General features: G+C 34.5%; 1 protein-coding gene and 2 non-coding genes across 3 annotated transcripts in view; 2 read left to right on the top strand and 1 right to left on the bottom strand.

Annotated features, from left to right (window-relative positions):
* Positions 1–23,761, top strand: part of LOC106669617 (pro-neuropeptide Y-like) — a 44,012-nt gene that overhangs the window by 8,157 nt on the left and 12,094 nt on the right. The window lies entirely within an intron of this gene.
* Positions 17,506–17,578, bottom strand: Trnak-uuu. The gene has a single exon. It is a non-coding gene; the product is annotated as a tRNA-Lys (tRNA).
* Positions 17,669–17,741, top strand: Trnak-uuu. The gene has a single exon. It is a non-coding gene; the product is annotated as a tRNA-Lys (tRNA).

Raw genomic sequence — 23,761 nt, 5'->3', positions numbered from 1 at the left:
ATTGGTTTTCATAATTGTTGGGATTTTTATTTGGAAAAAAACTTGAATTACCTGCATCTAATTTATCAAAAAAGTCTGTTTATTGCTGGAATTTTTTTTAAATTATCATTTTATTTAATTATTGTTATGGTTTCTAATCTTCCAACGCTCGTCGGTTAATCTTTTAAAAATAAACATATCCTTCAAACCTGTTCTGGTCTAGCTGTTTAGCAGCAACCAACTGCTGGTCATGGTTGTAAACAGATTGTGGTGAGCATAAACATCTTTGTTTTGTTCGTATTGAATATGAATGATGAGCTGACACACCTACCAATGATGTTGGTGAAGCAGTATGATCGGAAACGATCAAACTGTAGGGGCATCACCACGTAGACCTAAAAAATTCTGTTGACTATTTTCATTCCACATAATGAATCTGTCCGAAAAACCTCTTATAATAGTTAGATATTAACAGAGATTCATTCAGGCTCTAATCATTACATAATTTTTCGATTTTTTTTAGTATGGATCGTTCATCATCGAGATGAAGTTGTTCACCAGAACGTGACAGTTTTTATAAATGGAAAGTTGTCATAACAAAGTCCATCTCTGCTATCTCTGAGTGCTATACGGTTTCTATTAAAGCCTCATTGTCACCGGCCTTTGTATTCCAAAGAAATATATTTTTCTTTCAACCTGGCTGCACACATACTGGCCTTGACTAGGCTCAGCCCCTTACCAAAATTTTTTTGGTTGAAATTGTCTATAAAAAGATAGGTATGAGAGTAACTAGTGTTACTGGTTACGGTAGTTTTCACAATTATGCGCTTTTCAACATATTTTAGTTACAAAAATATTTCAATTTTTTTAAGCTAGTGGCCCTTACCATTTGAACGATATCGTTTTATGAATTGAATGAAGGTTTTCGGCCATATTAGGAGGAACGCTTATCATATTTAATACCTAAAAGTTGGATTAAGCCGTTTTATAAAATATGCCTTGAGCTACTGTTGAACGAGGCAGCTCAGGTAACGGCGTAACGATTGTAATTAAGATGAACAATGGTCTTATCTCCTTTTTGGTGTTTTTGTTCAACCGTCGAGAATCACATTTTGTACACGTCATATTTTAGAAAGATGTACTTTCAACAAGAAATTAACCAACCGTCTTTTGAATCGGCAACTCCTTGTGAAAAGAGGTGTATTATGTTTGCCTCGTCATGACAAAGCTTCCTCATCTCCGTCGGTCAATCAAATAAATTAAATGAAATTATAGATGATATGATTTTCCAAAAGACTGCTATTTAAGATTATTTTTATCATCATAACGATCTTAAACAATAATGACCCTTTAACTATTCGTTAATCGCCTTCTTTGTCATTTTACAACCAGGTTTTCGTTCTCACCGTATTGATTGTAATAATTCTTACCAACACATACATGGTAAAAAATATGTTGTCTGCAACTGTTGACATTTAGCCCACGTTACTAAGTATTCTTTTTTCCTTTATTCAGAGATTTTTTTAATATCGAAAACTATATTCAGCTTATCTTATTTGAACTCTCCGTACAACTCATTTCCCAAGGTCCTAAGCCATCAAACTACACCACCTTCCGAATTTTTATCCCCATCTGCCAATTAAAGTACACTACTTGAAAACTCTTTTATAAAGAAATACAACAAACTCCATATTTGAATCATCTAATATAATCCACGATTTGGATTTAGACGTCACCATTCCACTGTTCAACAGTGTCATCGCGTCGTGGACATCATCGTATCATCCTTTGAGAATAAATAAAAAGTAAGTGAAGAAATAAATAAATTTAAAAAAAGAATGCTGCTCGAGGGTCTTTCTCGATGTCCAAAAGGCTTTTGATCGAATCTCGCACCCGGGTTTGCTCAGAAAACACAAGGGCATTCAGCGAATAGAAAAGATTATGCTGAAATGCCCGATAAGTCCGCCATGACCGAAACCTAAAATCAGCGAAACCTTGGGTCCCTGAGAACATAAAAAGAGAATAATTATTCTCACACGATTAAGGATACACGACACAAGCTTGATACATGGGCACCTCCTCGTCACAAAGAGAACCAGGTGTGCGGAACGGCTTTGACGGTGAAATATATTTTAGAAAAGCGCCGCAAAAAATTCGCTGTGGCCTGCCTAAAGAATATCAAAAATATTAAAAGCAGGTTTAGCGGCATCAAGCTACAAATCTGACCTTTATTTCGTAAACTATATTACGTATTATAAGTCAATACTTTCATGGTAGATTCACTAAATAAAACCTAGTTCAGTTCTACCAGAACGAGATTTCTATCTTGACCCTTTCCTGAGATATTAACATTTTTGTGATTTCAGTCTAAAATCACATAAAATTATAATTTCTCAACTTTAGCGGCATTAAAATACAAGTATGATCTTTGTTTTGCAAACTACAATCAATTTTCCGCAAGATAACATTTCCATTGAAAAATTCGGGCTTCCGAATATTCAGTAGCCGCTCAAAGAATAAAAAATGGCAAAACACGTGTTTTATTTTATTTTTAAATACTTAATTGTGGCTAGTGCAATGGATTGCACCAAGCTGCTTTATTTTATAAGTATTTGAAGGACATACTCACTTTTACCTTTTTTAGAACTTTTCTTAGTGAAATCTCCTTTGCAAGGTTTAAAAGCTTTTATGATTTTAGTCAAAAATCAGATTTTTATCAATAATTTTATTATAATATATTTATATATTATTATATTATATTTTTAGGAATCTATTTAATATATTTTATTTTTTTATTATTATTTTTTAAATACTCAATTGTGATTCGTGCAATGACTTTTCTATCAAACATTTCGGGGAGATTTCACCAAACTCGTGTTGAATTGGCAGGGTCACTTACTGGGTCTGCGTTTCGGCATTGCGCCATCTTCAGTGAGGAAGTATTTCTTCATTTTATAAGTATTCCAAGGAAATCCTAAATTTTTACATTTTTTTTTAACGAACCCAAGGACCTTGCAAAAAAGGTTTCACTATGAAAAGTTCTAAAAAAAAGTCGAAGTGAGTCCTTAAATTACTTATAAAATAAAGCAATTATGGTGAAACCAGGGAAAATTTTGATGGGAAAGCCATTGCACGGCCACAATTGAGTATTTCCACAAAAAAAACATGGGTTTTTGCCATTTGTTAGTCTTTGAGCGTCTATTGTCTATTCGGAAACCCGAATTTTTCAACGGAAATGTTATCTTGCGGAAAATTGATTGTAGTTTGCAAAACAAAGATCATATTTGTATTTTAATACCGATAAAGTTGAGAAATTATAATTTTATGTGTAAAAAGTTTGATTTTAGACTGAAATCACAAAAATGTTAATATGTCAGGAAAGGGTCAAGATAGAAATCTCGTTCTGGTAGATCTGAACTAGGTTTTACTTAGTGAATCCACCATGATAGTATTGACTTGTAACCGCGTAACACCCTGTCTATAAGTAATAAGAAAAGTGTGGTGATTAGTGACCATTAATCGATATTTATTTTGAAATCGTGAGATGCGGTCTGGTGTGATGTAGGTTTCAGAAAAACATTTTCTTTATCGTGCCAACGTTTCGATCTTTATTGAGATNAGATGATCTCAATAAAGATCGAAACGTTGGCACGATAAAGAAAATGTTTTTCTGAAACCTACATCACACCAGACCGCATCTCACGATTTCAAAATAAATATTTTAAAAAAGTAATAAGAAAAGTTGAACATCTTAAAGCATAAGAGTGATATTAATATGAACTCCTTGAATATTTAAAATCTATAAACGCATATGGTTATTAATTATTATATAACCCCTACACGTGGCCTTTATGTCTTTTCTTGGTGTGAATGTATTTATTTGCGTATATGTGTAAGTGTGAATGGACTGATTTGTGGCGGAATATAGAGTACCCCCACAGACTTTTTAAACTAGTTAGGTTAATTAACCATCCCAGACCAACGAAACGCCATTGGTTGGATGATCAGTCAGTTTAATGGTTAAAAAAGCTGATCTATGGAAAATAGAGGGGCTTAAACTTTTTTCGTCGTACAATACGGCCATCGTGTTTTTTGTACCAGAAAGAAAAAAAATCTAACGCATTTTGACTTGTACAAATCTCAGAAAGAATGAATTTCAAAAAGCAATGGCAAGGATTTTTTTTTATTATGCAACGAGGGGCCGAATTCATTTAATTGTTATTGCCGGGTGGTGGCAGGCGTCAGGCGATAATGTTTACCATCAGGTTGACAAGCATTCACAACAGCCACCCAGCGAAATATGCCCCCTTAACCCACACCAAGACCACGTTAATGGCTAAAGTTTAATTAATCGTGTAAATGTATCTACACGTTTACACGGACCGACATTTGCCTATCAGGTCCGAGGGCAATTACGACATCGTGTTAAAAGTTCTTGAGCCCTCGATGTTTGAACAGTGTTTCCTGTCAATATGAACGATATTATGGTGTAAAATATATACCAACCCGTCAGGTGCAAACTATAGGCAGTAGAATTTTTCAAAAATAAATGAAGTGAGAATCTAAAATAAAATAAAATTTGAAATATTTACAAAATTATTCAAAAATCGTGAGATGCGGTCTGGTGTGATGTAGGTTTCAGAAAAACATTTTCTTTATCGTGCCAACGTTTCGATCTTTATTGAAATCATCTTCGGGCCATAATCATAATAATCTTCAACTAACGGTCACTAATCACCACGTATTTACAAAATGTTATATGGCTAAGAAACAACTACTATAATGTATGGTATAGTACAATAGATAGAAGATACCAAAGATGGTGGAGGAAATACAAGATACAAAATTTAAAACAACGTAAAATTTAGAAAAACGACACAAATCATTTCAACTTAAACTACTGCAAATAAAATCGTTTCTGTTAGATCAACTCAAGTGAAAATTCACTAATTTCGTGGTCCACTTGACCAATTAATACATTACAATTAATTAAGGTTTTTAGTTGAGGTGAAAAAAAGTTAATGGCACGAGAGGGATTCGAACCCACGACCTTCGGCTTGATACGCCGTTGCTCTAATCAAGCCGAAGGTCGTGGGTTCGAATCCCTCTCGTGCCATTAACTTTTTTTCATCTCAACTAAAAACCTTAATTAATTCAAATGAAAATTTTGATATCTAAAAAAACTACAATTATCTTTGAGAAGAAATTTTCAAAACAATCATGCCAGTATAATTAAAACAGGCTAAAATAATATCGTAAAACGGTAGATATCACGACAAAGGTATAACGGGTTCGCAGGATTGAAATGTCAGGATGGGATATCAGGGCTCTCTTTTAATAAAAAAAGGACTCTTCCCACAACAACAAAAAAGTTTTGGAACAAAATTTAATTACAACATTAAAATTAAAACAAAATAAAGTATATCCCCAGTATATTCTTGAAAAGCAGAAAGTCTATGCTGTTGATGAACGTCCCAAAATAATCTGAATCTTGGTATGGTCTGGATGAAAAAAAAATTCAATTGTCATCTACCAAGCTTTCGATCTATTTTAAAGTCAACATCGGGGCAAAACAATCTTGAAAATGTCTACAAATTGACATAATTAAGTTTGTAATAGATGGTTTCAAATTTCTTCAAACGTCTCAGTCCCAATTTGCCAAAGGCTGTTCCAGTTTTTCATACAGACCATACGACATCTAGATTATTCGTGAGTAAAATCGGTCAATACGGATAGGGATAAAAGAGGCGGCCCCAAGGCCTACTGCACCTCGACCTGTGCTCCCTTGTTTTTAAGAACTGGCCAGCTTCAGGTTATTACCCATCCTCCACAGCTTTGTCAGCGGTTCCTTGGTGTAGGATCTTGCTTGTGGTTTTTCTTGTCCTAGTGGCAAGAACCTGCACCTACATAGATCTTCACAGAAACGTAAAATGTGTTCTGCGGTATCCTCCTCTTCCTGGCAATATCTTCATAGTGTTTCTTCTGTCTGTACTATTATCCGATGTACTTTCTTAAGTGGCAGTGCCCTGTGAGGAATCCAACCAGAATTCTGGATCGGTTGCGGTTGCCTTCCTATAATTCTTTTGTAAGTTTTGCGGACGGTAAAATTGGTCAATACATCTAACCCTTTAAACGTCCCAGGAGACTGTTTTCAAGCCGAAGGACACGGAAGAAGATTTCTGTTAGTAACTCCAGCTGTTTTATGGAGTCTTTTTTAAATTGTAAAATCACCTCTATTATTTGTTCTTTCCTTTCGTCATGTATGATGCTTTCAATTGGTGCACCAAAGTCATCAACAAGTGAGTTTTAATTTTGATTGAATGTCTTTCCTAAATGTCTTTTGTCGTTTTAAAGCTGATATTAGGTGTACAAAAATGCGAACTATGTAACAACATTCAACAGTACAACTGTAAAGCCCTGTCATTGTGCTATCACTTAAAAAGGAATGCTTATCAAAACAATGGCCAATGAGAAGTGTAGAACTTTTGCCTTTCTTCTAAGTTCACTTCACCCACCTCTCCTGTATGACTACACATGGTCCTGATGTTTTAATCCTCATTCAGAAACTGGGCAAATGTTAAGCAATAAAAATGGATGCTCATAAAAGTATGAGTGAAGTGAGGTTGGCCAAAATGTAGACATAACTACTTCGATAGTCTGACTTCTTCGTGAGGAAATCTGGAACTTTTAACTTTTCTTTTGAGTTCCCTCAGGTTATGAACTAAAAAAAGAAAGGACTAGGCCAAAGTGTAGATATCATTACATTGATAGGCTAATTCTTTGGAGGGGGATCTGGAACTTTTAACTTTTCTTTTGAGTTCCCTCAGGTTATGAACTAATAAAAGAAAGGACTAGGCCAAAGTGTAGATATCATAAAATCGATAGGCTAATTTTTTGGAGAGTGTCTGAAACTAGGCACTTTTTCACGGTTGCGTTTTTGTTCGGATTAATAAATCGTCGTAGGAAATAAAAACTCGGAATTGCTACACAGACAAAGTTCATTACAGCTCGGCTGTTTTTCTGCGAGGATCGTTATTCAGATGGTCGTTAAAGCAGCATCTCAACCAGCAATTATTTCCAATTCTTAAAGCTCTTTATAAGTATATCAAGCTTCCCCCTTGAAGCAGAGCGTTTCTAAATAATCTCGGGATTAAAGGGGGTTGATCCTCCACCCCCGCCCCGGCAAACATGACGGTCTCCATTTCCTGAGTCAATCACCATTGTGGTTGAAAAGGTTAAAAGCTACCGCATTTAATTAGTACACACGAGGTCAGTCACTGTTCCTTCTTCCTTGATTCTTCGCACGCCCGTTTGTAATTAATGTCAACATAATTTTATTGAGAGTTCTCATCGATTATTTTATTTTTATAGATTTAACAAATTGAAACCAAGCCATTATTATTTCACATTTTTTGCTGTCTTTTTTCCCCGTTTTTAATGCATAGATAAGAGTAGTAATAGCTTTTAATTACCTGAACTGATTAAACAACCTGTTAAAAGTAATCTTATCTTTGTTAATAACGCCGGGTGGTCTTTCCTTTAATAATAAACATTTATATAGTGATTAGTGGACTATTTTTCAAGTGAGCGAGTAATAAACGATTTTCACTTTCAAATCATTTAGGCTCCTTTTTTAATTTAACTCAATTTTTTATACGCACATTTTGTTTTACTAATTTTGCGACATGTAGAAGTTATAATATACCAGGTGAGGTTTTATGAAAGACCTTTTACCTAAAGGGTATTTTATTTTTACTCTTCCTAATTTATTTTAAAATTAAGTACGGGTCTAAAAGATTTTTGACGTAGAATCTACTGGTGCTATTAAAATTTTAATCAGATGGCGCGTTAAGCAGACCTGGCAATCAACTTTTTTCAAATGTAACATCCTATTTTTAACACATTTTCAAAGTGAACTTTACCATGTAATTAGTTGATGATGATGGTGGTGGTTATGGTGGATACTAGGAAGTAGGAATTTTATGTTCCTAAAGCACTGTAGCCTTCTGGCTTGTTGTACTTTTCTAGTTCCTTAGTTCAGTTCGACTCGATCCTTCTCTCAAGAAATATTAGGTCATTGACTGTCATTGCTAAAATTCCTTTTCCTCGGTTATCTTTGTAACCCAGGTTATGTCTTCATTGGGCGGTTGTTTCTCATTCGAAGATTATGTGGGTGGCTGTTTCTTCCTCATCATTGTATAGCCTATAAATGGGGTTATCATTGAAATCGCCCAAGATATGTAGATGCTTTCTCAGATACCAGTGACCTGTAAGTAGTCCTATCACTCCTCTGAGTTCAGCCCTCTCTTACATCAGCACTAAGTTTGCCAGTCTTGGTGAGGGTTGTTTTAACAAACCTTCTCCTTTTCTTTAGATCCATTATGATAAAGAGAATTCTATGTTTGTTATTGTCATTCCAAGAATAGGTTCAGGGCCTATTTTTTACAGATCATCCTCTGGCCAGCCTGCTTTTTCTTTACCCAAAATTATCCTGTAGCCAAGATAATATCAGGTTATTGTTTTTCAATTGGTTTTGGAGATTTCGAATGCATCCACTGACAAGTTTTGATGGGATTTTTTTGTCAGATCCAACACTAAAAAATGTGCGTTAAAATCGTCATAAATTACATTTAACAACAACCTTAAAGCATCAATATCACAGTTTCGTAAAAATTTGGGGTCATCAGCAAACTGTAAAGTCAAAATATCCTTAGTTAAACTATTTACATATACGATTAAGATTTCAATAAATTATAAAATATATCGGGCTCAAAATGGAGCCCCTAGGCACCCCACCCTCAATTGTACCTTGACTAGATGAGATATTATTTACAGTTTGTATAGTTTGGAAAATTACAAAAAACAAAATAAGAAAAAATATCTTATTTTGCAGTTTTAAATTGCATCGAGAAGGAAATTACTACGAACACTTGGGGAAACAAACATATTTTTAAATTTTATGTGTGTGGTTTTAATGCTTATACTGAAGCAGTAAGTAACAATAATTGAATTATCATATCAAAATTTTTCTATATTTGTATCTACGAATAAAAAATTACATTAAGAAAACCAGTTTTTTCTATTTAATGTTTATATTTATAGGAGCTTTAATATATTGATGTACAGTTGACCAGATAGATTTCATTGGTGCCCAAAGGCACGCTTCAAGATTATGGGTATCGTGGTATGGGAAACGTTTATCAATGATTTTTTCAATAAAAAAATCACGTACCTCTTCAAATGTGTTGATTATAAATAAAAACCGTCCGTTTAAAAATATGCACTTTTGAGTAAAAAATAAATTGTTAAATAGAACAGATGTAATCTTGTCAACCTGTGTATGTAAAAAATGTCATAAAAGCGAAACAGGACTTTTTTTTGTGCCATTTCATCCCAAATAAAGCCTTTTAATAAAAAATGAAGCAATCTTGACCCTTTTGTCTCGATTTATTTCCAATATATTCTCTCTGAACAATCAACAAAGCGTACGACAACGAGCCCGGTGTTATATTTGTTGAAGGCACATGGCACAAAATGAAACATCTGCTTTCCCTCCCAAATTAGTCATTCGCCTAGCTGAGAACCAGCATAGATGAAATTACAAATTTGTAATTACAAGGGTTCCGCTTTGAAAAACAAAGAAAAAACGAACAAATTTGCAACGGTTCCAGCGAAAATAAACTGACGATTCTAGCCTAGCTTTCACAAGCATCTATTTTTGTGAATAATTTTAAATGCAATAAAGCAGCATTTTAAAAATGTTAAACAATTAGCTCAAAATAATAAACTAATCTAGTACGAAAAATCAGAAACGAAAATCCATAATATAGTATTAGCCTGCAATTTTTCAAAATTGTTAAATAAAGAAACTCACAGGTGGAAGAACAACGTGGGATCACCGATTTTATGAAACCTTTTTTGATGATACAAGGTCAAAAAATATTGTAGACTTGTCCGAATTTTCTTGCCGATGAACCCTATGAGCCGAGCAAAAAAAATTTAAAGAATTTACATTTTTTGTACTTTTAGTGTGTATTGCAAGTTTGTTATACAGGGTGATTCACTACTCGCGTTTCGGCACCTGAAAGCAACAAAAAAGCTCATATGAACCATGGTCCGATTCTCAACCTTTTCGCAGATATTCAAGATTTTATGGGGGTTTTTTCTACTATTTACGGTTTTCGTCATAAATTTACTGGTAGCTCTCGAACTATTAATTTTTTGGTAAATTCAACAAATAGCACACCTTTCTAGAAGTTTCAATTTAATTTTGAGTAAAAAAAGGTAATTCTTCCAAAAACTGCTAATTTTTAAATTTGTATCAAAAACTAAATTCGCAACCTCCTCAAAAACATTTATGGTAAAGCTTGGCAAATTTCTTAAAAACTTCTTCATTTAATTAGCTTTCTATCGGTTACCCTTTTCTTTAATTTCATCGAAGCAAAATGCAGAAATTCTATCCTAAATGGGAAAAAGGGTGTGAAAATGGGGAGTCTCGTGAAAATCTAGTAATTCAACTTTTTTCCTAAACAAAATTTACTTCCCAACTTGAACTTAATAAAAAAGCACGGAAAGAAAGAAAAATGAAACAAAACTAATAAAAAAGAGACAATAAACATATCAAACAATCAAAACAGAAAAATGCGCAAAATATCTACACTAAACACAAACAAAAGAAAAAAAATAGAAAAACAATACAGAAGTTGTAATGCCCAACTTTAACCTAATAAAAAACAGCAAATAAATTCAAGGTAATTTTTCTGTACTCGAAACACTCCTGAATACAAATTTAGAAAATATTTAAATATTTTGCACACTGTTTCTTTTCCTTTCTTGTTTACCTTTTTTTCGATTGGAATACTGAACAAAAATGTTTTTTGCCTTACTTTACTTGAACCTTCTTTTCATTTTTGTAATTTTTATACATCTAATCCCATTTCCTACGATCCTGCATATTTATATACATGCATATGCATAATGTTACGTACCTTGAAATACTGATTATATTAAATTATACTTAATGCTTATAAATTATCTATAAAAACAAATAGCAATTTATAAAGACTAATGATTTGATTCTGCTGATGGACATCTCTAGAGCTCATGAATTAGATGAAGACAGATTCGTTTTCAAGGAGAAATAGAAAAGATGATGTGGCTCTTTTTCCGTTCCACTAGGCTGGATGAAGAAATAAAAAAGCAATCTGTTCCCTTTTCTTGTAGAATAGTTTATCCGGAATAAATAATAAATATGTATCAACATGACAACACAATCGATTTGGCACCAGCTGTACATTGACGTGAACGTTGTAAGAATTCCGCCCACATTGAACTCTCTTTTGTAGGCAAGTGCACTAACTTTTACTGATCTAGTTTTGAAGAAAAAAATTACCGGTGGGACTGGAGAATTTTATGTTTACAAGTCCCAATCATGGCCTACCCTAATCAAAAATTAAAGAGTATAAACTTATACAAGTGTTAGTCAATATTGTTGAACAAAAAATCCTAAGTGATTGAAACTTTTAAAATTAGTTTAAACTAATGACGTTGTTCTACACAGAAACGTCATTGCATTAGAAATAAAATCATTATATTCTGCAGTATCATAATTATATAATACAATTTTTTGTAGTCTACTGATAGTGTCTTTCTTTTTAACCTTCATATATTGCGTTATCTCCAATATAATCAGTCATCAGTCTTAAATTTTACACTTTTATATTGTTAAAAAGAACTATCAGATCAGCTTTTAGATTTTAGACAGTGGTTGTACAGACTTTTCCTCTCCCAAGAAAGGACACTTTCTTTTCTATCCTGACAATATCTGTCCAGGTTTGTTTCTACTGCTCCAAGCCTATTTATGCCTCCAGTGCAAGGCAGTGTCCAGTCAGCAGTCATACTATCATTCTAACTCTAACACGACCTAAATTTAGTAGTTCTGCTATGTCCATTATTGGCCTTTTTTTCATGTATCTGCCGTGGAATGCATTCCAATTGAAGCAAGGATATAGACTTAGTACATTGTCTGATGTACCTAAGTTTTTGGCAATTATATATGCCGCATTAGGTTCAGGGCCGATAGGAGTACTGGCTGAACTTTTTTTGGCACATTTGTCGGCCTCTTTGTTGCCCAACTGCTCTGATACTATAACAGTTGTAATTTTGTTATTTTCCCCAATATCTGGCAAGACCTTGAAGAAATCCCAAACAGCTCTGGACGTTACTATCAACAAATCAGTTGCTTTTAGTGTCGCGTGGCTGTCTGAGTAGACAGCTTCTTTTGTTGATAACACCAAGCCTTTTGAAAACGAGAAGAAATGAAGCCAATTGGAAAGAAAGAGACTCAGTTCGTCATCGTCGCTTTTTAATATCAAAATTATCTTGCTGCAAATTATAATTATACTTTAAACAATAATTTTAAAATTAATTAAGGTTTTCGAGGTCACGATAGCTCAAGTGGTAGAGCGGCGGCGTATCTAGCCGAAGATCGTGGGTTCGAATCCCGCTCGTGCCATTGACTTTTTTATCTGAACTAAAAACCTTAATTAATATATTAATTGGTCAAGCGGACCACGAAATTAGTGAATGGAATTAGAAAGAATTATCGCTTCACTTTTCATTTTTTTGACTAAGTCCTCGGATTAAAAGTTATAGAGGTCAAATTTGCAAAAACATGACGGTTCAAAATGTATGCTCCCTCAAAACTCGGTTCTTTTTACGTGCGCGTAAAAAAACACACACAAAAAACACGTTTTTTGCCCATAAATTGCGAATAACTCGAAAACGGTTGCGAAATCAGCCGAAGTGGAAGGTGACCAACTGAAAGCTTATTAAAATTTCCTATCGATCAGCTCCAGGACGATTTCCTCGCTCCACAGCTCAATTTGAAGTTTTCGTAAAAACTGCAAAAATTAACATCTTCCTGAATTTGTGAATTTACTTATGGGTGACTAAAGCTAGGAAAACATTTATAAAAACTAACTTGTTCAGCGTTAAATTTTCTAAAAAACGAGACCTAGCGCAGGTCTGTGACTTAGAAAGCAAAGAAAATATGCATTTCCAGAGTTGGCCAAAAATCCAGGTGGTCGTTTTTTTGATGGGCAGGATAGTTTATTTTTTGTTTATTTCTTTTACAAAAGATTATTCCTTATCATTAGAGTTTTAAATATCTCTCGACACTTAATAAATTACGATAGTTTTTAATAATTAAATTGTGTACATTCTGAGGTATTTATACAAATAAATAGGATACAGTTTTGCACGACAGATGTGTGTTGCGGGTTTACCAATGGATCCATACACGAGAGGCTAATTAATAAATAATAAAGCTTGATAATTTTAAGATAAAGGGATAAAAATTAAAATTTTAAAAATTACATTGAGTAAAATCAATTTTACATTATTATTTTTTATTTTCATTTATATATTTCCAACTAAAAATATGGTATTATGAAACTATTTTCTATATACGCAGAATTTGTCGTTTGATTCGCTTGTAAGAGAAGTTGCCCAGTTCTTTCAGAATGAAACCTCTTCTTTAGTCACTTATTGAGAAGGTCTCGGGGCCACTTTCCTTTCAATCGTCTGGGTGGATTTTCTGGTAGGGTTGGAAGTAATAACTGTCGTAGTAGTAGATGACTCTGGGTGCTCAGTGATTGATGAAATTTTTATAGCGGGTTTTGATGAGGTCATGTGAACAGTATTATTTGCATCATAAAAAGGAACATTCTAATTTGACAGAGACGTTGGGAATCGGAATCTTTTTGTTAAACCCCTCACTTCACACCGTACGCTGGTGGGGTCTTATCATTGTCTTACAAATTAAAAGTTTGTTTTAAACGAAATTTTCCTCGAGAGTCAAGTAGTCTTTATGTATTAATTTATAATTTAAAACGTAGCTTTGTTTCTTGATTTTTCAGACCTGCATGGGGATTCCAAGTCAGTAGCTTATACTGACTAGGGGGTAGATATTTTTTCCCAAAGTAAAATTTATATGTACTTTTGTTTATATGTGTTTATTTTCATACTCAATGTTGAGATCCATACTGTCAATTCATTCAGATGTTGTTGTAAGTGTTGATTGTTTATGGAGGGAACCAAATTACGTGAAAAATCGCTGTATTATCATGTATGCGTTGAATGTTAACACGTGTAGTAATATCTTCCGAGTAAATTGAAAATAGAAATGGGCTAAGAACACATCCCTGAGAAAAACCAGTTCTAATGCGTATACAATGTAAAAATTCAGTTTCCTGATCTCCCTATGAGATACGCATGTGGTATGATATTATTTGGTTTCAAAAGCAAGCCAAAGTGACAGAGCAAGCCTGTGAAGTGAAGAAGCGATATTGTTAGCAACACAATGCAGTTGCTGAGCTGTCGAGTGAAATGAGCAGAATCCAAACTAATGATGGTGAATAAGGTTGGAATTTTCAATCATAGGAAATAATCTTTGGAGAAGGAGCTTTCCGAGAATTTCGGCGAGAATTAAGAAGACTAGGAATTAAGAAGATCATAAGTTTAGCTTGTGAAAGATGGTAAATTTGTGGACGTAACTACAGCATTCTATAGGGACGTTAAACCACTGTGGAACAAATTTTGTAATATTATATAATTTTAAAATTATTCAATTCACTACTTTCGTGGTCCGCTTGACCAATTAATATCTTACAATTAATTAAGGTTTTCAGTTGAGATAAAAAAGCCAATGGCACGAGCGGGATTCGAACCTACGATCTTCGGCTAGATACGCCGCTGCTCTACCACTTGAGCTATCGTGACCTCGATCCATTCGGACACTAACTCCCCACCTCAACCCCACCTTTTGAATTTTCCCTCCTTTTTGCCATTTTTCACATTCTTTCTAATAACTTTTCGAATGTGCAGTGCTTCTGCTGTCGATAACTGAATTTGAAGTTTCCACAAAAAGTGCAAAAATTAACATGTTCCAGAATTTTTGAATTTACTGTTGAATGACTGAAGCTAGAAAACAGTTGAAAAAGCCGTCTTGTTCAGCGTAAAATTTTCTAAAAAGTGAGATCTAGCAGGTCTGTGACTTAAAAGGCTGAAAAAATATGCATTTCCAAAGACGTCCATTTTTCGTGCAAAAACCAGGTGGTAGGTTTTTTTTTTTTTGTTTGTTTATGGGAAGTATACAAATGGTAGAAAACCTCAAGGGAAATGAAGTTCACTTTTTAGCGTTTTCATTTGTTTTCAGTGCAAGGCAGTATAATTTATGAGATGGCCGACAATTTGTCAAAAAGATCCGCCCATTTTCATTTGGATTTTTTCAATGATTAAATCAATATTTTGGTTAAAAGGGGACTCGGGTTTATCCTATTGCATCTTTTATGAAATATCCGTCACAGTGTCAAATTTTTTGTTTATTGTCTTGTGTAATGAACGGTCGATGCTGATCAACTTTCCTTCAGAGCTTGTCTAATAGATGTTTAGTTTAAATAAACAATAATAAATTATTTCCGAACAAAGATTAATAGTACATTGAGTGGCAAGGTTTATGAAGAAACAATATTTTCTGCTATTCTTTTTTCTCGGTGAAAGCTGTTATTCTTCGATTAAATAACAGTTACAGCGATAACAATGGTTGTGTTAATTTTTACAAAATTAATACCGACGTTTTGTTAAACACCTTTAAGTATTGGCACTAATTTTGTTTTTCTAATCCTTCTTATCGGGCTCGTTTAGGAAATCGATCTTTGCTTAAGTTTTCTAGTTTTTATCTTAACGGATGAAAGATACAAAAATGGAAATAAGCGCGAAAAACTTCCCCTTGCAGTGCAGTGACACTCTCACTTCTTGTCCGATATGTCTGGGTTGGATATCATTGAGTTCCATTTATCACCTTTCCAATAAATCACTGAGAAGTTCCGTCCGGAGCAAACAAGTGCCTCGTTGACAGCCCGTAATAAAGTCTGTCATATTTCATTATTCTTTTTTTTTATGTTATGTTTATTGAGGGTTAGGACGAACCGGCTAACAATAGAAAACCCGAGTGAAAAAATAATAAAACATGTATTAAAGCGGCAAAGATTATAATGCAAATGCTTTGTACATAATATCAGTGTGATATCGATCAACTTTTTTCTCTTTTGGCTTTGTATTGCCAAATCTAGCCACAGACAAGCCCGATGGAGAACCGAGCCCTACCAGGAAAGACGAGGTTGGATTTTGGGATGTTTTCTTCTTGTTGTCTCTCTTGCACGGAATTTACTTCAAATGATTAGTTTGTTGTCTGACACAAATATACAAAGCATGCATTAGCCTGCATTTTCCACGTTGCCGAAAGTTAAACTGCTACTAGTGAGGAAGGAAACCTCTCCGAATCAGTTTTTGGTATAAGTAAATCTCTATGGCCTATGGATCAATGTCGATCATGGTGACTCCGACACATTAACATACCGGGATCTGTGTCAGTCTTTTTGTAAAGCTGATATGGAATCTTCTATCGTTCAAAGTGAGTCTATCCATGGGAGGATCGGTTTCCCAGGGCCATTCATTCTTACGAACCACTGTTTAGAATGGATAAACGGTTATATGGATGCGTATATTTTCCCTTTCTGTGTGCATACATTTCGTATTCGCGCTGACACTTCTTCTGTTTTCATATGTTTCCTTTTTTCCTTTCCGTTTCATACGTAACGGGAAGGACGTATAGTCGGACGGAGAGTAACTCCTGAAGATAGTTTTGTCATCAGGTAATTTTAGACCTAAGAACGTTACTGTAAATGTCTCGAAGTGAATTATTCTAAATTTGTTACCTTCTTTTAGACATATATTTATTCTTTCTATTGTTTACTGGCTCTATGGTTGACTTCATGTTGTCCAAAATCTCTTTTTCGTTTAGGGTGATATCTACATTTCTAATGATCCTTTTCATTTTAATGGCATATGCAAACAGCGTATTTTCTTTCGGTACATCACAATTTGTCAGATTAGCTGTACACCCTTATAGCTTTTTTTATTTGGATCCTGTTTCTACCAGCAATTCGTATCTCAGAGATGGAGTTGTTATTTAGCTGTTTATCCTAGAATAACCATTTCCAAAAACTCACGGGATGGGTATTACCCCCTCTAGGCTTTCAATTATTTTCACTTTTCTTTTTAATATCTTCTGTACAAAGTACCACCATTTAGTGGATGATTTTAGGTTTTCTCCTCTGGCCTGTCATTTGGCGTTGAAAAGTTAAAGTATTGGTACTGTTTTGTTATTGGGGGATAATCAGGAGACGTGTGTGGCCAACAGTAATTGTGGACCTATTGTTATCAGGAGAAGTAAAGATAATTTGATAGATTACTAAATTAAAACAAGTTCCACCCATCGTAAAAAAAACGAAAATTAGCGACAAAAGTGAGAAATCGTTTTAAAAAAAGCTGTTATTTGAAATAATATGCGATGATACTTATAACTACTCCATTTACGTTTTCGTGGTCAATTGACTGAGTTACTTCTTTCAATCAATTAATTATTCTTTCTATGTAAGGTATTGGTTGAGTTAAAAAAGTCAGTGTCACGAGCGGGATTCGAACCCACGACCTTCGGCTAAAAACGCCGCTGCTCTACCATTTGAGCTATCGTGACTTCGATCCTCTCGGACACCAACTCTCCATCTCTACCTACAACCGTTCGAATTTCCCTCTTTTGGGAAAGTTGGTGTCCGAGTGGATCAAAGTCACGATAGCTCAAGTGGTAGAGCAGCGGCGTTTTTAGCCGAAGGTCGTGGGTTCGAATCCCGCTCGTGACACTTCCTTTTTTATCTCAACCAAGACCTTACATAGAAAGAATAATTACTTTATAACTACTGTTGATCGCTAATCCTATCGACCAAGAGACGTCCGAACTGTTCAGAATACGGATAAAATTGGTCAACATTGATAAAACTTAACATTTGACCCAACACGAAAGAGCTTTTTTTATAATAAATTAGTCTGAAAAGAGCTGCATTTAAAAATCATCATGGATCGATCATAGAAAAACTGTGAGACGTGTAAAACAGAAGAGTTGAGTTTGATTGCAAATCAATGTAAAAATACTGTTAATTCGAAAATAAAAATTTATTCTCAAATAAAGTCTTATCGCTTATAAATATGTAAATAATATAACGTTATAATCATTAAGAAAACCCATCCAGAATATAAGGTGGTAATAACAGTTGGATCTAAAATTTCCCATCGAAACTTTACAAAATGGTTCTACCCTGTCATTACTTCATGGACGAGAAAGTCATGAAAAGATTTTTAATGTTGGGTTCTCGTCTTCACCCCATAAATTTTTAATATAATTTTGCTCCTTCAAAAGATAATTACTTTCAAGTCTTTTTAACAATTCAGACGGACCAGAATGGTATATTTTTCGATTTTTAATGTCTATACTTTACGATTTCTTTCTTCCGCGGTGTTACTGCCGAGGAAAGCACAAATACTGAAAAAATTGGATAACGAAACTTTGTTCTGGCGACGTGGGACGATAACTCCGGGCCATACATCACCTCACTATCGTCTTGATTGATTGACTCACTCGTGAACAAATACAAATTTCGCAAATGTGAATAATTCTTAAATCACAGGTCTAGGTTTTTCCGGAGATAGCATTGTCGTAAAAATGTTTTTCAACTTTTCGACTTGAAATTTTCCAATATAACTTAATACCTTAAACCAACCAAGTCTGTTAATCCTCCTTCATCCTACCGCCGTATCAGTCTCGTTCTTGTAATGAGTAAAATTCTCGACAAACTCCTATTAAAACTCTTGTACACTATCATTAAATACTATTCCAAGTCACCAGTTTGAATTTAGGTCCAGCAATTTCATCACAGTGCGGACGTCATGTCATTCTCCCTTGAGCGGAAGCAATGTTGTCCGGGTGTGTTCCTTGATATTGCACAAGCCTTTGACAGGATTTGACACCCTGACCTTCCATAGAAGCTGAAAGGGCATGTTACCCTAATGTACCTATTACCTTATCCTAAAATCCTACCTGACCGTTACTTCAGAGATAACAGATCAGTCCTCTATATATCCTATCCAAGCTGGGTCCCACAAGGAGCGTTTTCGGACCTATTCTTTACACGATATATACTACTGATATTCCTATCCTTCTAGAAATAATTCTGGGACTTGTAGCACACCGTCGAGTGACACCTTTTTTTTTCTTTTTTTTTTTTTTTCTTTTTTTTTAAACGAGGGTTTGCAACAGCAGAGGTCATATAAACCCTCAGGGTGTCGGTGTTTTTGAAAAAAAAAACCATTTGTAAGTATGTCGGGATCGAATACAGGGCCGCTGGATTCGAACCCGGGACCTTTACCTTACAGTGATGACGCCGTGTCAACGCCACCGACGCCCCTGACAGCTACCTTAAAACATTGAACCAAATGTAATTAACATGCTGTTAAAAAATGTTTTCTAAATTGATAGTTTACAAAATTTTGGCATTAAACTTTATCTGCGACTGGTTAATAGCAGGTTTATGCAAACTACGCGCTATTTTTAACTGTTTTAATATTTTTACAAAGTATGGCATGAGGGATTATTATACAAATTAAAATTATTTTTACCCCAGGCCTATTATCTGATTATACAATCATACCTTAAAGAGAGATTTTTCGCAGTACACCAGGATACGGAGACTTCTGGGATGGAAGAAGTGCAGGTGTGCCACAAGGGTCAATACTCGCTCCGCTTTTACTTCTGATATGCCCACAAATGAGAATACACTCACCGCCACATACGCAGATAACACCGCCATATTAACAAGCCATCTCTCTTCACTCATGTTACAAAACCACATATCAACAATTGAAAAATGGAGCAATCTTTGGAAAATAAAGTTTAATCCCTCAAAGTCACAACATATCACCTTTACACTCCGTCGTGAGACTTGTCCTAGCATATACTTACACAACGAACCTGTTCCTCAATCCGACAAAGTTAACTATTTAGGACTTACATTTGATAGAAGACTAACTTGGAATCCACACACACGATTAAAAAAACAGACACTGNAAGTGGAAACTGGTATCTCTTTGTTGTTGATGTACAAAGGAGGGCAAGACTGCTTTTTCAGCGTAAAAGTACACTGAGTGCATTTTTCTTCGTTCAGTCTTGTCCTCCATTTTTTACACCAGTCTTCGATAAGCTCAAGGTGTTCCTGGATGTTGGAGGTAGCTTGGATCCAAAATTTTAAGACTAATTGTTTCTGCCCCTTTTTATGTAAACAATAATACACTTCACAGAGATCTTCAAATCCCAACAGTTTTTCCATCCATCAAAACATATTACAGACGTTTTCATAGTAAATTACAAAATCACAACAACACACAAATACGATTACTCCATTCCCCTCAATTACCACGTAAACGTCTGAAAAGAATATAGATAAGAGACCTCTTAAATGATTAATATCATTTCATTAATCCAGAGCGGCTGCCAATGGGTAGCTTTCTCTATAACGCCCATAATGCCAAACACATAATCTGAAATCCAATCTGCTGGTTGTATATAATACATGTACAGTTGTAGAGACAAATAAATGAAGTAAAAAAAAAATTTCAATTTGATTAAAAAATACCACTTTCCCCATTGTCTACCTTATAAACTTATCATGGTTTTTCCCTTTTTTTATCTTACTTGGTATCAAAGTTTCTACGAGGTGAATAATGGAAATATGGGACACCTTTGGGATCACAGTGTGGGGAATCATTTATAATCTTATCTTTCCTTTTTCACCCTCTTGTGTTTATCAAAAATGACAGCCGTGATTCACCGTCTCCTTATAAACTATTTGACTTTAATATAGCCCAAACTAATAAATTAATTATTAAGAAGGCATTCGTAAAAGTTCCACGAAAGATAATATACTTAATAATAATTCGTTTTTTTAATAATCTTATGTGAAATTTAACTATTTTTGATGTATTTATTTTTAAATTGCTCACATATTCATAATAACGCTAAATGAGTCTTGAGAAATTTCAAATCGATCCCGTTTTATACTGCTCAAGTGTATAAAACATAAACATATATCAATACATCCTTCTTTGTCGAGTAACAAATTGCCTTTCCTCGTCGTTCCTTTCTAATTAACTCCGGCCGTAGAATACCAGATTAAAGACACTTAATTTTCTATTCCCGGGGGGTGCGTTAAGTCGAAATTATTTACTCAGAACAGTAAGGCTTTTTGCAAGCATAAATTTTACTCAATGTTGTTTTTTACACGGTGACTGGTAAAATAATGGTGAAATTTCCTACAATTAAAAAATGAATTGTCACGAAAAACATCATGATTTATATGTTACCAATGGTGTAACAAGTTTGGTTTTCATAAAGTCATTATGAACAATATAATTTTCGAGTGCGATCGCATATAAGTCGTTGCTGAAGACTATATCACTGGTGTACAAAACTAATCAAATTTCATTTGGTTTCGTGGTCCGATTGACCAAATTACGTTAAAAATTTTCTCTTTCATCGGTTCAACTGCAGACTTATATGCTTCAGCATTAGGATTTTAGCCAAAAAGCCAGCAAGGGCTGTCGAAACTGAGGGGTTTAGTTTTTTTATTTTCTGGGCGTCTCGAACGCCCATCCACAGCTTTGGAGGAAACGTTGAATCCCAAATCAAAAAACAGCCACAAATTAAGAAAGAAAAGCTGATGAAAAAGGAAAAATAGACATTTTTTCAACTTTAACTTGAAAAAATGAATATACTTGAGCTATAAACACAAAACCATAAAAAAATGAAACATTAAAAAAACATAAAATCCGAAGAATACACAAATCAAATTTACAATAAAAAATGAAAACCTTGATATTTATAAATTCAATATAAAAACCGTTGAATATCAAATTTAATTATTTTCAATTAATTAATCTTTAAGTAAAGTTGAGATAAAAAAGTCAGTGTCACGAGCGGGATTCGAACCCTCGGCTAAATACGCCGCTACTCTGCCAGTTAAGCTATCGTGACTTCGATCCACTCGGACACTAACTTCCCATCTCAACCCCACTTTTCGAATTTTCCCTCCTTTCTGCCATTTTTCAAATTCAAAAGGTGGGGTTGAGATGGAAGGTTAGTGTCCGAGTGGATCGAAGTCACGATAGCTCAACTGGTAGAGCAGCGGCGTATTTAGCCGAGGGTCGTGGGTTCGAATCCCCCTCGTGAAACTGACTTTTTTATCTCTACCAATACCTTACATAGAAAGAATAATTAATTGAAAAGAATTTATTTGGTCAATCGGACCAGGAACTCTAATGAATTTAGTAATATTTATTTAGAAATCGTGAGATGCGGTATGGTGTGATGTAGGTTTCAGAAAAACATTTTCTTTATCGTGCCAACGTTTCGATCTTTATTGAGATCATCTTCAGGGCTCAAAGTGTTTATCTTCTGTGTAATTGTGCCATTCTTGCGTGTCGTGTCGAGAGTGCCCACGACACCCAAGAATGGCACAATTACACAAAAGACAAACACTTTGAGCCCTGAAGATGATCTCAATAACGATCGAAACGTTGGCACGATAAAGAAAATGTTTTTCTGAAACCTACATCACACCAGACCGCGTCTCACGATTTTTAAATAAATATCGATTAACGGTCACTAATCACCACACGAATTTAGTAATTTTGTTGCAAAATAAGTCAACAGTTTGCCTGAGTACGAATCCTAAATTTTTAAACGATTTATTTATAATGGTACAGATGTCGTCCGAAAAATCACAATTCTTATAAAAAATAATCCCGAGATCCGAGATAGTATCTATCTCATCAATCGTGAACTATTTTTTTCATGGAGAACTTCAAAATCTTAAATTTATTTTCGTTTAGTTTCAAAATATTACGCGTACACCAAAGCCAAAAGCGTCTCAAGTCATTTTGTAAGAGAATGCAATCATTTAACGATTCGACAGGGCGATCAATTTTCAAATCGTCTGCTAACAGCGAAAATGAATAATTAATGAAAGTAGAGGCCACGTCATTAAAAATATAAAAGAAATAAGATCGGACCAGAATGAGAGCCCTGCGACACACCAGATCGTACGTGGACGGGTTTCGATAAACCTTTACCAAATCATAATATAATAAATTCATATTTTATATTTATAAACGAAATGTAGTTTTATTGTGGCCTGATCTGGAAAGTCTCTGTCTTTCTTATAAATCCAAACAATTAATAAGCTGTAATTCTGACCAAAAACTGGAAAGATTAAAGATAATTCCTAAGTCTTTTGGTGGTTCTTATTTCCAGGAGATGCCCATTCATTAAATAAGGGTGGTCGAGAAAAATTTTTTCCTTTACAGTAGTTCATCACACATTTATATTAAGGGAAATGCTGTTGCTAATACATTATTTAGATAGTTTTGAGTGATGACCTAGGCAAAAAGAGCAGATATTCGCAATTCATAACTTAGGATGAAGAAAAATGAACTTAAATGTGAGCCTTGAAACATGAAATGGCGTAAATATAGGGACTTTAAATTAATGAATTGATATATATTTGTAACTCAATATCTTGTATAAGACCGATTTTAACTGGTTCTAAAACATTTCCTGAATATAATTTTCCTTGATTAATAAGCTGAACCTTATATCGTAGTGTTTCGTCGTGATTAATTCGCCCCAAAGGGTCAAACCGTGCGAATTAGAGCATGATCAAACGGTTCCTCGCCACCGGATGAATGATACATGGAAATGACAGATATCGTTCAAATATTGAATATTTAAGTAGATTGTAATTAGCTGGAAATAATTGAACAGGCGAATACACTA

Source organism: Cimex lectularius, unplaced genomic scaffold (genome assembly GCF_000648675.2).
Source record: "Cimex lectularius strain Harlan isolate CLEC.00 unplaced genomic scaffold, Clec_2.1 scaffold8, whole genome shotgun sequence".
NCBI classification, from domain to species: domain Eukaryota; kingdom Metazoa; phylum Arthropoda; class Insecta; order Hemiptera; family Cimicidae; genus Cimex; species Cimex lectularius.
Note: the sequence above shows the minus strand (reverse complement) of the source record. Positions and strands in the feature narration are given on the sequence as shown.